Source organism: Strix uralensis, chromosome 18 (assembly GCF_047716275.1).
Source record: "Strix uralensis isolate ZFMK-TIS-50842 chromosome 18, bStrUra1, whole genome shotgun sequence".
Taxonomy (NCBI): domain Eukaryota; kingdom Metazoa; phylum Chordata; class Aves; order Strigiformes; family Strigidae; genus Strix; species Strix uralensis.
Genome location: NC_133989.1, coordinates 11,070,886 through 11,084,008, shown reverse-complemented (window position 1 = coordinate 11,084,008; position 13,123 = coordinate 11,070,886).

Below are 13,123 nucleotides of genomic sequence, written 5' to 3'. Positions count from 1 at the left end.
TACATATCTGCAGGAGTGAAGCTGAGCGCAGGGGAGACCCCCTGCTTTCTCACCTGGGACTCGTGATAAATAATCCTTTGCTGCAGGGAAAACAGTCATCCGGTCTGTGCTCCCAAGAGAGAGGCCAGAGCTCTCTGCACTCACGTGCCAGTGGCTCTTCCCTTCAACAGGAGCAGACCTGAGCCAAAAATTGTTTTTACAATGTGCACACTGGGATGGGGATGCTAAGGTAGAGCATAGCCCCCTCCGTGGCCTCGTCCCCGGGACCTCCATCCCAATCCTGTCCGGGCCATTGTGATCCCTTTGATTAGATAAATGCTACAGACACTAGGTCAAATATGTGCAGGATTTGCCACAGAGTCTAGTAAAATATCGTAAAAACATGGCCTGTTTTGCTCTGCTCAGCAAAACAAACCTTTTGCTTAAATAGCCTGCTGAGCAAGGAAGGCTGCAAAGGCCATTTGCTGCCTGGGCAGGAAGGATTAAAAGGTCCAGGAATAGAAATCAGAGAGGCAGCGTGTGCGGGAGAGAAGCAGATAAGGAGCGGGGAAGTTTGGAGAGCATTAGGTGGCTCACGAGGCTGGGACTGTCAATAGGACATGGCGCTTTCCGCCTGGGGTTGTGTTGACTGTCGTTTTCTCACTACCGGTGTCCTCTGTCGGTCGCTGGTGCCACCTCCCAAATCCCTTGTCTTGGGCTGGAGGTCGAGGACCAAACCAGCCAAGGACACCGTGCGCTTCCTTTGCTCCAGAGATGGGCTTGTGACAGAAATGGCTGCTCTCCGGCCATGGTCTGCTGCAGGAGACGATGTCTCCCTGGGGATGTTCTGCCTGGAAATTCCTCCTTTCCCCGTGACATCCCTGCGTAGTGGGTTTTGGGTCAGCTTGCCAATGTAGTCATGGCTTGTACTAGCCAACAGGACCCTGTGGCCCTGCAGATGTTTTAGGTTGGAGATGTTCAAGTCAGCATCTGGTTGTAGGGCTGTTTCAAACACTCTGTCCTACAGAAGATGTGTCATTTTTATTCCAGAGAGAGACAACTCATAGCTGGCAAACTCCCAGTGGTCGGTGAAGGCTGTTCCCAGACCAGGTGCTCAGGGGAAGTTCAGCTTTCAGGCCCTCTCCCCTCTCCTCCTATCCCCTTTTTCTGTGCCCTCCACCCACCATTTCCTACATGGGGAGGTGGCTGCAAAGGAAACCATGAAAGCTCCAGGGTATGAAGTGTTCTGCGCCAAGCAATTATTTAATTTTTATCTGTTGAGCAGTAAATCCTTGCCCACACTGGCACATCATGACACTAATTCTGCCTTATCTATATATCCCTGACCGGCATTTTCATCCAAAGCAAAAGGGGATTCCCTGAAAATAAGATCTATGCTTCTCAGTAAAGTAGGATCAGGAATAGAGTATTTAATAGAGCATTTATGAGAAGGATGCCATCAACTACCATTCTTGATAGGTCTTCATGTCAAGTGGGTTGAACAGGGTTTTGTAGGATCAAAGGATAATTGAGGCTTGAAGGGACCTGAGGGTCTCTACTCCAACCTCCTGCTGGAAGCAGGGCCAGCTGTGAGAGAAGTGTGGGTTGCTTGGGGCTTTATCTTGTCAGGTCTTGAACACCTCCAAAGATGGAGACTGCACAACCTCTCTAGGCAACTGATGCTTGACTGTCCTCTTGGTAAGTAAGTTTCTTCTGAGACAGTCTGGACCTCTCTCCAATTTTTCTGATCATTGATCTCCTCCTGCTATGCACCCTGTGTGAAGAGCCTGGCCCATCTTCTCGATGCCCTCTCTGTGGGTTATGCTGCTGCGGTTCCTGATGGCCCATTTCTCCAGTCTGCCAAAACTCCTAGTTTGGGGTCACCTGTGGACTTTCTGAGCATGGACAGTGGTCAGGCTGCAGCTGCAAGCCAGGGGCCCTGCTGCCCTTTGCTTTTCTCTCTCACAGCTCTGCACTCTCAAGAAATCACCAGCAGAAATGCCAATGCCCAGAGCCAGCAGGACCAACCTCATCTTGCATCAGCGATGCCACTGCTGCCCCTTGAAGCCCTGAATCCAGATCACTCCTCCCATGTCACTTGGAGCTCTGAGGCCGCTGTGAGGCTGGAGTGGGTTTTCCTTGGCATGCAGTGAAGCAGACTGCCTCGGCTCTGAAACCTCTCCAGAACGGGAAAGCCATGAACAACACTGGGGCCCCTGCTCAGCCCACCATCATTTGGCCGAGCAAGCTGTTGGGGAAGCACAAAGCCCAATTACAAGACAAAGAACGAAAATCCCAGGGGAATGTCGCCAGCATAGTCATCTCCACACATGCAAAGTTCCCTTCTGCCTTTTTTTTTTTTTCCCCTTTGAAATTTCAAATTCCAGTTTGTGGACAAAGTCCTGCCTATCTGAGAATATAGATCTCCGACCACTGACCAAACTCCACTCCAAGCAGTCCCGAGGGCTGCTCTTCCCCTTGCCCACAGATGCCTCCGCTCAGTCCCCGGATCTGCCAGGATCGCACTGAAACTTTTGCACTGGAGCAGAGTGCTTGTACTAACACAAAGCGGATTTTGCACGTTTCAACCTTAACATCAGCAGCTCCCTTTCTCCACGCAGAATGGGAAGGGCCATCGGGAATAACCAGGTAGGAGCCTTATCACCTGCAATTCATTTGGGCAGCCATTGCAGATAGAAAACAAGAAGGAGAAACAAGGGCTTCTATTGTGCTTATACCAGCAATTTTAGCTCATCATTTAAATTAGGGAAGGGGGGAAAAAAAGGCAGCTTCAGAGGGGATGGAAAACAAGAGGAAACATGAGCTCGTGAAGGCAGAGCCACTCCATATGGTTAACTGATAACTCCAATTTGCCTCTTCCCTCTCATCTTTTCTGATTCTCCTGATTAAGCTCAACTTATTCTCATGCTAATCATTTCTTGACCTGTTTATTCTGCATTAAAAAATTAACAGAGAGCAGTTTACTGCATGACTTGCTCACACAGAACTGCTACAGATTAGCAGGCAGGCTTTAAGCCTCTACACAGGACTTCTGGGTCTAGCAGCCAGTCTGCACAGCTCGAGGATGAGCTTTTTTTCCTGTTTTTAAAGAACAGCTTTTTCTAAAGTCAATATAAATCCCCCTCCCTTCATGCCTTAAGTATATTTGCTCTGTGGCTATTTCCAAATGGGAAAGATAAAGCCAAGGGCTTGTGTTTTGTCAGACTTTTTGTAAACAGGGATATTTAGGCCACACTGGCAAACCCTTCTGCCTTCTGCCTCGGCATGCCGTAACTCCGGAGCAGAGTTGTCAGTGTGTTAATAAGCAGCTCCAAGGAATTTGGCAGGGGCTGGGGGGCTGCAGGTCAGTGCAGCTGAAACAAACCCCCGGTTCAAGCAGTGGATCTTTGTCTCTGCTCTGGGCAATCATATGACAGACACACAGACAGGGGACTGCTTCTGTGTCCATCCCTAGAATGTTCCCAGCAGCAGCGAAAAGTCTCAGGAAAACCAATGATGCAGCAGAAGTTGTTTAGGGTCTGTTTGCCCCTTGTCAGCCACAAACAGCACGTCTCTGCCCCAGCAGAACACTTTGTGGAGGTGAACCAGAAAGATCCACCACCTCCATCCAGGGAGGTGGATCAGAAAGATCCAGCCCCAGGAGGCAGGAGGTGACCGCAGCCACGTGTCAGACCTGTGCCTGGGGGAAGACACAGGCATTTTATCATCCCGTTCAACAACAAATCTCTCGTGGTGATTTATTTTCCCCAGCACTGTATCACCTGTTGCTGTGCTTGGGACAGATGCTGTTTGGAGCTGGGGGAGATGCCCAGGACAGGCAATGCCTGAGCAGAGCCCGGACACGCTGTCACTGGTGAGCTTGTGACATGTGGTGGCACCCTGGGCTCCACAGCACAGCTAACAGTGACAGAGGCAGCTTTACCGCAACCTCGGGCTATTTCTTAACAATGCCAAAGTCATAAAAAAGTGGCCAAACCAACCAGAACTGTCCAGGCCCCCAGGCCATAAAATCACCGTATGGAGAATCAAGGCAGTTTTTGGACGTGGGGAAGACACTTCAAAGAAGGACGCAGACTCTGCTTGAACTCTTCTCCAAAAGCAACATGTGCATTTCAGCCGAAGCTGGGATGGATGTTGGAGCTGGAGGCAATTATTGGAGCTAAAATAAATAGCTGCTATGCAAAAGTGGTAGGGAAAGAACTGCAAACATGGGGACAGACAGACCATTTCAGCATATACTGCTCTAGCAATAACACTGTGCGTGCCTTTCATCCCAGGACCAGAAATGGGGTTTATTATCCTGCCTAACAAAGGCTCTGAACACTTGAGGAAGTAATTATTAGTACTCTTGGGAGCTGTTGTTTTGCAAGACAGCAAGTTTGGGCTGTTCTCAGAAGGGCAGCTGTGCTTGAAAATGCCAGTGCATTTGCTGGTGTGTATTTGCAATCACTCTGCTTGCACTGCAGCCCTAAAACACAGCATCTGTCCTTTGGAACCCACAAGCTGGCATCTGTGACTCTGAAACCTGGCTGCTGTGTTTTTATGCAAAGTCATGCAATAAGCCCAAGACCAAGCAAGAAAGAGAAACTGTTGGATTCATCTTCTTCCATTACACCAAGGCTGCAACTTGGCCCAAGCTACAGCTCCCACCACTGATCCCACTTGCCCCATCCAAACCCTACACTGCAAGCATTGCACTCCATCCAAACCCCAACCCAACGGCGACCCAGACACTTTCCAGCAAAACACTCTCCTGCCTATTTGGGAGGAAATCCAGAAAAGCTCTGACTTTGCCACGTGCTGTTCCAGATTCACTGTCTAAGCTGGCAGATGCTCAGCTTGAATTCAATGGTTTATGCTGCATTTAAATGGGGGACCAGAAGCCACAGGGAAGCAGCAGCACAGGAGAGAGGGTTTGCTGTCAGCAATGAGCGCCTATTGCTTTCCATGCCTCACCAGCTCACACGTTTAGTGTGGTAGGGATCTCAGCAACCCATGTTTGGACCCAGAGAGAACTTGTTCAGCAGGTGGATATGATCCCTTTGGAACCGAAGTAATCTTGCAGCTTCCCAGGAAAAAGATCCCTCTGAGCTCACAGTTTGGCAGGCAAGCGAGTCTCTTCCTTCACCCCTGCCAGCTATTTGCAGGGCTTTTTAGGTTTCATTGACTTTATATGTTCGTTATACACACATGAAACAGCCCCTGAATTGTTCCAGCTGGTGGAGCAATAGGTGGAGGATGAGAACAGCCAAAATCAACAAAGGTTACAAAGCAAGTTTTACTTTTTAAAAAAATTTCTTTATCTTTTTTTGTGAAGGTGTATGCATCAGCAAACCATGCCTGGAGGTGGCCTCCATTCGCTGCTAGGGCTCTTGGGATCGGCCCTTGCTAGAAATTAAGGCAAAAGACTGTAAAGCTGCTGGGGGTGTGGAGGGAGAGCTGCAGCAGGGTGAGGGTGGTGGGGGGACAGTGTGAGCCCATGTCCCCAGAGGAGGGCAAGTCAAGGGCTTCTCAAGGGCAAAAAGCATCTTCCTGAATCCAACAGCCATGGGCTGCTCCAGCTGCTGTCCTCCTGCCTGGGCTGGCTGGCAAAGTCAGCCCCAGCTGGGGAGCTGAACTTTGGGGGAGCATCTCAGGAAAGGGCCACGTGTGTGTCTGATGGGAGGCAGCGCGAGGAAGGTGGAAGGCTGCTGTAGGTGGGAGCACTGGTCAGGTCTGAACTGGGAAAGGTAGCTGGGAGTGGAAAAAAATAAGAAAATAAAAGGGGTGGTGAGTTAAAATTTGAGAGATTCTGGTTTGTGGCGTCAGAAGGAAACAAGTTAGTGCAAAATGCCTTTCCTCCACGGGAGTGTGCAGAGTGCCTGAATAGCTTGTCTTGTTCCCAGTGTCTAACAAGTGCCAGAGGGGTAAGTGGGAGCAAAACAGTGCTCAGGAACTCCACGTCTACAGCAGCTTCACACCCCTGCAGCCTGTGGCCACCATGGCACTCTCCTGTGCAGCACAATCATCCCATCTAGCCACAGAAACAAAAACACACAGCAGAAAGCAAGGTACAGGAACATCGGAGCTTTCTACATGCAAGGTTTGTTGCATGGGGGACAGCAAGGGGAGGGGATCACACGTCTCCACAGTCCCATAAATCCATGGCCAGGACACTGCAGTGCTAACTGCCTGGCTCCCCACTAACAAACAACATGGCAAACTGCTAATTAGCCTTTGAGTATTTGACCTATGTCTCCAAGACAGGATAATGCTCATTATTTGTCGCTTTACACTCCTGCAAGGCCCGGTGCCATTGGCCTCTTGTATCATAAGGAAATTAAAATATATTATGACCATAAACTACATCATTTGAGGAAATGAACCATTTCTAGTAAACATATCATGGACGCCAAAGCCATGAACTTTTCTAAATCAATCGCCAGCTGATAAAGAGCACTGGTATTTGCTGGGAGCAGCTCCCAGCATGTGGCTCCCAGCACGGCGCTGGTGTGGGGAGCTCATCCTGCAGGATGGCAGCTCAGGAGGCACAAACCCTGCTGCCAGCACAAGCCCTGCATGGGGGCAATCGCTTAAGCAAGAGAAGCCCCAGGATTTTGCTGTGCCCTGAGCTCGAGTGGGGGCTGTCGGGGTGTTCTGTGGATGAGGCACTGTGAGTCGCAGCAGTGCGGGGCTCAGGATGCACCAAACATGTCTGAGTGCCTGCAGACCCCCTGGCAGCACCCTGAGCCCAGTCGGCCTCCTCGCTGCCTCACCTCTGCACCAAGGTTTCCATGGGTGCTGGGGACGAGGGGCTGAGAACAGAGCCGGCTGGTGGGGGACATGCGCTGGAAGGGGGCCACAGAGGAGGACCCAAAAATCCTTTCTAGTAAGAGCTCTGTGCAACCAGTAAGGTTTGCATTGAAACTGCTTTTCTCTTAGTTTCTTTTAAGCTTTCATTACGAGGGCTGGGAAAGTCCCACTGCAGAATCTTTGGCTAAGGAACAGGCAGCAAACAGGGCAGGAGCAGAGGCTGTGCTGCAAGAGGGCAGGATCCGTCCCCGGGCCTGCCGAGGCTGTACCATGGGTCAGTAATGCCAGACACTGGGAACTGGGCTGCTGAGGATGACCAATTCATTTCCCAAATGGCACGGCCAGTCACCAGGGTGTCCGTGGGACACCAGCCTGGCTCCACCACCTCTTCCCCCAGGAGTCACAGCACCCATTCCACCATGCCGCCCATGTTGGGGTGTCTCTCTTGAGAGCCCTAGAACTGAGCCTGGGGACATCAGCCATTGCCACCCACAAACCTGGCATGTTCTCTCCTCACAAAGCAAAGCAGAAACCAGAGATGTGGGGGTCCCCTTGGATGGGGTCCAGCTATATGTCTGTGGGGGATGAGCATATTTCAGCTGCTCTGAAACCCCAGTAGAGACCCTGGGGGTTGCCTGTGCCCTTCAATTCACATGATCTCAGCGTCGGCTACGCAGCTACTTGTCTCCCTGCTGCAAGTGCCAGGGGGAGCGCGGGGAGTACCTGGTGTTTCCTGGAGCAGGTCGTATCTGCTGCCATTCATCTTCCAGGGGCGCTCAGCTCTGCGGACAGAGCTAGGGCAGTCTCGCCCTCGGACGGGGCCATCCAGCTGGCGAGCCCCCCGTGGGCTGCAGGGCACGAGCCATGCCTGGAAGCTGGCTGCCGTGGGGTGGCAGGGACTGGCTAATCCCTTAATGCTAGTCACAATGAGATTTGATGGGGAAAGGAGTATGTGCCGCAGAGCCGAAGGTTTTAAAGGCTTCTGGCCACTACCCGGAGGGGAATTATAAGGTGGCTCTGGGTTTGCGCCCTGCTGCTGGTGCCCAAAGCAATGCCTGCTGCTTTCTGGGCCACCTTTCTGAGGTGCCCTTACCCTGGCCTCTGGTCTGCTGCTGCATTTCTGGGGGGCAGGGGGTGCATGGCCATGCATGCAGCTCTAGAGACTGCTCTAGAAAATGTGCTTGGGTGTGTTTAACAGCAGGAGGGTGTCTGACTCCCTTTCTGGGAGGAGGCTGGCTGCTTTAGCTTTAAAATGTTTCTATATAAATACCCAGAACACCGTATCCTTGAGAAACAACCTTTGTCTCCTCTCCCAGCCACCATCACAACGTGCAGGGCTGGGACAATCGAGGGCAAAGCAGGGTAGCAGGCAGGGAGCTGTGCACGTGGTGCTCCCCAACTCTGGGCAGCCCCAAGCTTTGTGTCCTGCAGATCCCGGAGAGCAGCTCCAATGGTTCAAACCACCCCAGGGACATCACTGCCGAAGCTCTCCCACAGCTCTCCGGGTGCCTGTCTGCTCTCTGCTGGGGCCCTCCTTTCCCCATCCTCTCCTGAGGAAACTGGAAGACTCTTATGGCTGAAATTTCTTAATCAATTGTGCACATTGGTGCTGTCGATGTGGAATCCGGGAGCCTCCGTGTCCCAGGCAGCCTGAGATTTTGGCTACTGCCTTGCGCTGTGGCTGAGCCAAGGTAAGCCCAGCAGGAAGAAAAGGGATTTTCCAATTTCCAGACTACAAGAAACCCCTCTCTGCTACCACAGTGCTACACTCTGTGGTTTTTTTCTGGAGATGAAGCTGCTGTGACGCTCTCATGCTGACTTGTTTGGCCCCGGTCCAGAGGGGAGCGCAGAGGGTGCTGAGCACTGAGATTTGTCTCCTCTGCAGGGAGTGTGTGCTGGCATGTGTGGCCTTGCTTAGCCTGGAGGAGGAAAATTAGGCAAGGGATTAGAGTGGCACTTCACTGGGTTTTCACAGGCGTCCAGCAATGAATTGAATGCTGAAAGGGAGAACTGGGCACCTTTGCAACGCAGCCCTGTGTGGCACAGCCATGGCCCCAACCAGGGCTGGGAGCGAGTGTGACCTTGCCGGCCTTTGCACCCGAAGGAACGAACTTAAGGCCAAGGCCATCTGAATCACCCATTTTCCTGCACTTTCCTTCCTCCTCGGATGGCTTTCCTCCCTCTGAGCCCACCTCTCCTTTCACTATGCCAAGGAGGAAAGATCATTCCTGCCCTCCAGAGATGTTGGACACTGAGCGCCATCTCGAAGGCACGAGTCTAATGAAGGAAAACCCTTCCTAAACTGTTCCTGTCCTGTCTCCTCAAGCCTCCGCTCCCACCCGGAGCTGCCTGGGGTGCATTCAAATTAATTTGTAGAGCAGCTGGCTGCCAGCAGCTTCCAGAAGGCTTCTGATGGGTCAGGGATGGAGGATGACCAGCAGGACTGTACCTCAGCTCCGTGACCAGGGAAGGGGTGCACTGGCAATGGGGGCAGATGCCCAGCATGCCCACGTGGAGCAGGGAGCAGCATCGAGGGCAGGGCCGGGTCTGAACTGTGTGTAACCTCGTGACACATCCCTTCACCTCTCTGTTTCCACACCGGTTTTTAACACCTGTAACAGGGAAACACACCCAGGTCGACAGAGATTTCTCCCAGACAGTGGCAGTCCCTGGTCAGACACCCATGGATGGAGCTGCAGCATCACCTGGCTCTGCTTCTACCAGGGTGTCCATGCAGTGGCAAAGCCACCACCTCCATCCCACCACCTCTTAGTCCTTGAAGACAGCAGACTCCAGGCAGGGAAGCAGCCAGGGCTGTGGATCTGAAGCCCAGCTGTTTGTCCCCATGCCCCTTCTGCTTCCGTATTTCACCCTTCATTTCCCAGTGCCTCTTTGCCCTGCCAAAGCCAGGCTCCCTGCATGTGCTGGTTCCTTCAGGTGCCCATCGGTGCCTTCTCCACTCCTCCCTGCCAGGGCACCTCAACCTGACTGAACCTGCCCGTCCCTGGGGCAGGACCTGCTCCTGCTCATGAGCCATGGTGGTTGCAAGCGAGAGGCCATGCAGCTTGCTGGATGGGGACCTGCAGCAAGGGCAGGGCTTTTTTCCATGGGGTAGCTGTTATTTTATGCCTCTACTAAGCCCTGCAGTGTTGCCCTATCCATTAACCTGAACCCTGCCCAGCCTCACAGCCCATGGCCAAATTTTCTTGGGTGACATTAGCACCAGTGAATCTTCTTCCCAGGCTGAGCTGCTGGTTTTCACTGGGGCAGTGGGGTGAACCCTGCCATCTGATGATGGGGTGGGATGCAGGACTTGCCCAGCTGGCTGAAAACTGGGGCAGGCTGTCAGCAGCAGCTTCTTATCACAGAGCATCAAGGCTCTGGGGGCTGTGTGGCAAAATGATGAGCCTCCCCTGGGAGCAGAGAGGAAGAGAAGTGGCCGAGCGGGGCAGGAAGAGCCGGACTCTGCAGCCTCTGTGAACGGTGCTGGGCCATAAATGTGGCGCGGTGGCTGTCGTTTATGTGTCAGCAAACACGTCGAGTGGGCTCAACTATTGATTCTGACCATATAAAAGAGTGTTGTGGCACTTGTTCAGGTTTGCGCAGGTTTTACAGCTCTTGTTCTGAGAAGTGCCCATGTATTTGGTTTTGCTCCTTCCTTCAGGTCTATCTGTTGACATTGGCTCTCCTAACCAGAGCGTTGGGCCATGCCAGGAAGCTGAGTGTACGGCTCTCCTTGTCTTTCCCACTTTCCCAGAGGTTATCACCTATAAAATCTTGCACACACCCATGGCTGGGACAGGTTTCTGGTGCAGAGGCAGGTGAAAGGTGCCCGCTGGTCCCACATTGGTGGGTTTGGGTGCCCTGTACTTGGTGGCAGGAGCTGAGCCACCCACCCTGACAGATGAGTTTGAGGGTGGATGGGCAAAGCTGCGGGTAAGGTGCTGCCCTGGGCAGCCTGGAGCGGGATGAGCAAGGTCAGAGGTCTGTAGGGCTGTGATGAAAATCGGGGTGTCAAACCAGCTTGTATGTCCAGAAAGGGAGAAGATGTCAGGGCTCCCAAAGCATCATTGCAGAGGAGACAGCGATCCATAGCAGGAGGAATACAGTATCACCCATTCTGCCAGAGAGAGATGCCAGCACTGACTGAACCTGCAGGGACACCTTGGTGCTGCGGGCTCAGAGAGCTTGAGCCCATGGTGATGGTCCCCATCTGCCTCTTGGCACTGGGGCTCCTGGTACCAGGGGGATGAAGCCAGAGTCCCTCCAGTGGCTGCAGCATTTTGGGATAGAAAGTCTAGTCCAGCCCCGCAGATCCTTCAGCTTTTTGGAGCCAGGATCTGTCCACTCCTCCACAGCTGGTGCCTTTCCACAGCCGCTTGCTCTGCATCGACCTGCTCCTCTCACACCTTTGGTGCATCATCCAAAGCCCACCATTATGTTTTGAGGCATGTATTTCCTGAAGGGATTTGCTGGGTAATTTCTGTTGATGCTCAGGCTGAAGCTAGGACAGGAGCTGTTCTTCGGAGTAACTGCTTCTGGGACCCAGCTTTGCTCAGAGGCACATGTGGTGGGAATGTGGTGCCTCTGCCCAGCACAGGCGAGCAGAGCCATCAGCCCTGGGTTCATGATACAGCCACTACCTTGAAATTTGCCTTCCATGAAAATTCTGCAACATTTGCTGTTTCCACAAACATTTCTGCCAGGAACCTTGTTTGCTTGAATATTTGAGGAAAGCAAACAGAGAAGGAGCCTGAACACAAACAGTCACGAACATTTTTTTGCAGTCTTTGCCCCATTTTAACCCTGAGCCCACCAGCAGAGACACTTGCAGGTGTTCCCCCTGCCTGATGTTCCCCTTTGCTCTGCTCTATGCGTTGCCCTGTCCCCTGCTGCTGGCCCTGGTCCCACTGCAAATATGGCTATATTTTTAAAAAAATCACCCAGACCTTGCTGCATGCAGGACCACCATCACTCACCATCCCTTTGCACTCACTTTAAATAAACATATTTTTTTAATGCCATTTAAGAAACGTCAGCAGAAGACTAACAGACCGTGTCTGACTTGCAGACCTACACCTGCCCTATGGAGCTTAAAATAGCTCTCAGACACTCCTCAAACCTTCCCCAGCCTCATGCTGCTCACCTTCCAGAGCTGGAGCTCATTGCCTGCTGATAGCAGCCCTCTGTGCTCACTCCCCCTTATAAAAATACCATCGTGTTTTCAAGTGAAGCCGGAGACGAGGGTGTGCTGCTGGGCTGATAAGCGTCTGGGGTGAGGCGGCTGCCGCGGCGTGGTGGAAGTTGCAGTCCCGTGACACTGAGCAGCATCCCTGCAGCCCCCCGTGATGGGGGGAGCATCCCCAGCTCTTGCCCAGGGAAACCTCCACCAAGCACCAGCAAACAGCACTCAGGATCAGGCCAAGACAGCTAAAGCAGTGATTGTTCCTTTTGCATGCCATCTAAACACCAGTGCTTATTCCTGGGTGCAGCAAGACCCTGCTCAGCCGATTTTTGCCCTGGTAAGTGCTGACCCTGCCAGCACCAGTGTTACGGCCAACCCCAACAGCCAACGGGGATGGCAGGAGTGGGGAACGGGCAGGGGGCTGTGCTGGGTGTCCTAACACCCACAGGTCCCTGACAGCCTCTGAGCCATGGACACAGAGCACAAGGAGTAAACAGAGGTATTAAATAGCAGCTGACATGAGAAATCAAGGGGAAAAAGCTGAGTTTGGGTCATATCTAGTGGAAAGTTATAAAAAATTAGATCCATTTGGCAATGAAAAATAGTTGCTTCACAGTGAAAAGTAAAAATACTCAGAAATTCTGCCTCCTCTTATGTTCTTCAGCTGAAGCTATTCACCACATTTGACCACAACGCCTGAGCAGCTGTGACGTCTCACATTTTTCAGCTAATTTCCAAAGCTGCTTTACTGAGCTGGCCCCGATCATGCCCTGGTCCCTGCAGTAACCACCAGCCCCAGGGATCCCCAACTCCGAGAGCTGCTCCTGAGGTATGAGGGAGTGGTGCTGCCTGTGCTGGGATGAAGGGCAATTGCCTGGATTGTGCCCAAGTCTCATTGGGAGGATAAAGCTGGACCTGGGGGCTCTTCACCTCCTCGCTGCCCGGGAGATCACTGTCCCCTTGCACCCCCTCCATCCCCTACCCTCCTGCACACCCATTTGCAGCTTCCCCCGGGGTTTTAGCTTCAGCATGCCCAGAGGAGCCCTTTCCAGCTCACAGCCCATCCTTAGCAGGTGCTGGTGAGGATGCTGAACGTGCCCCCAGCCCCACGGCTCTCCAGGAGCTGCAGCATCACTCCCTTCTCAC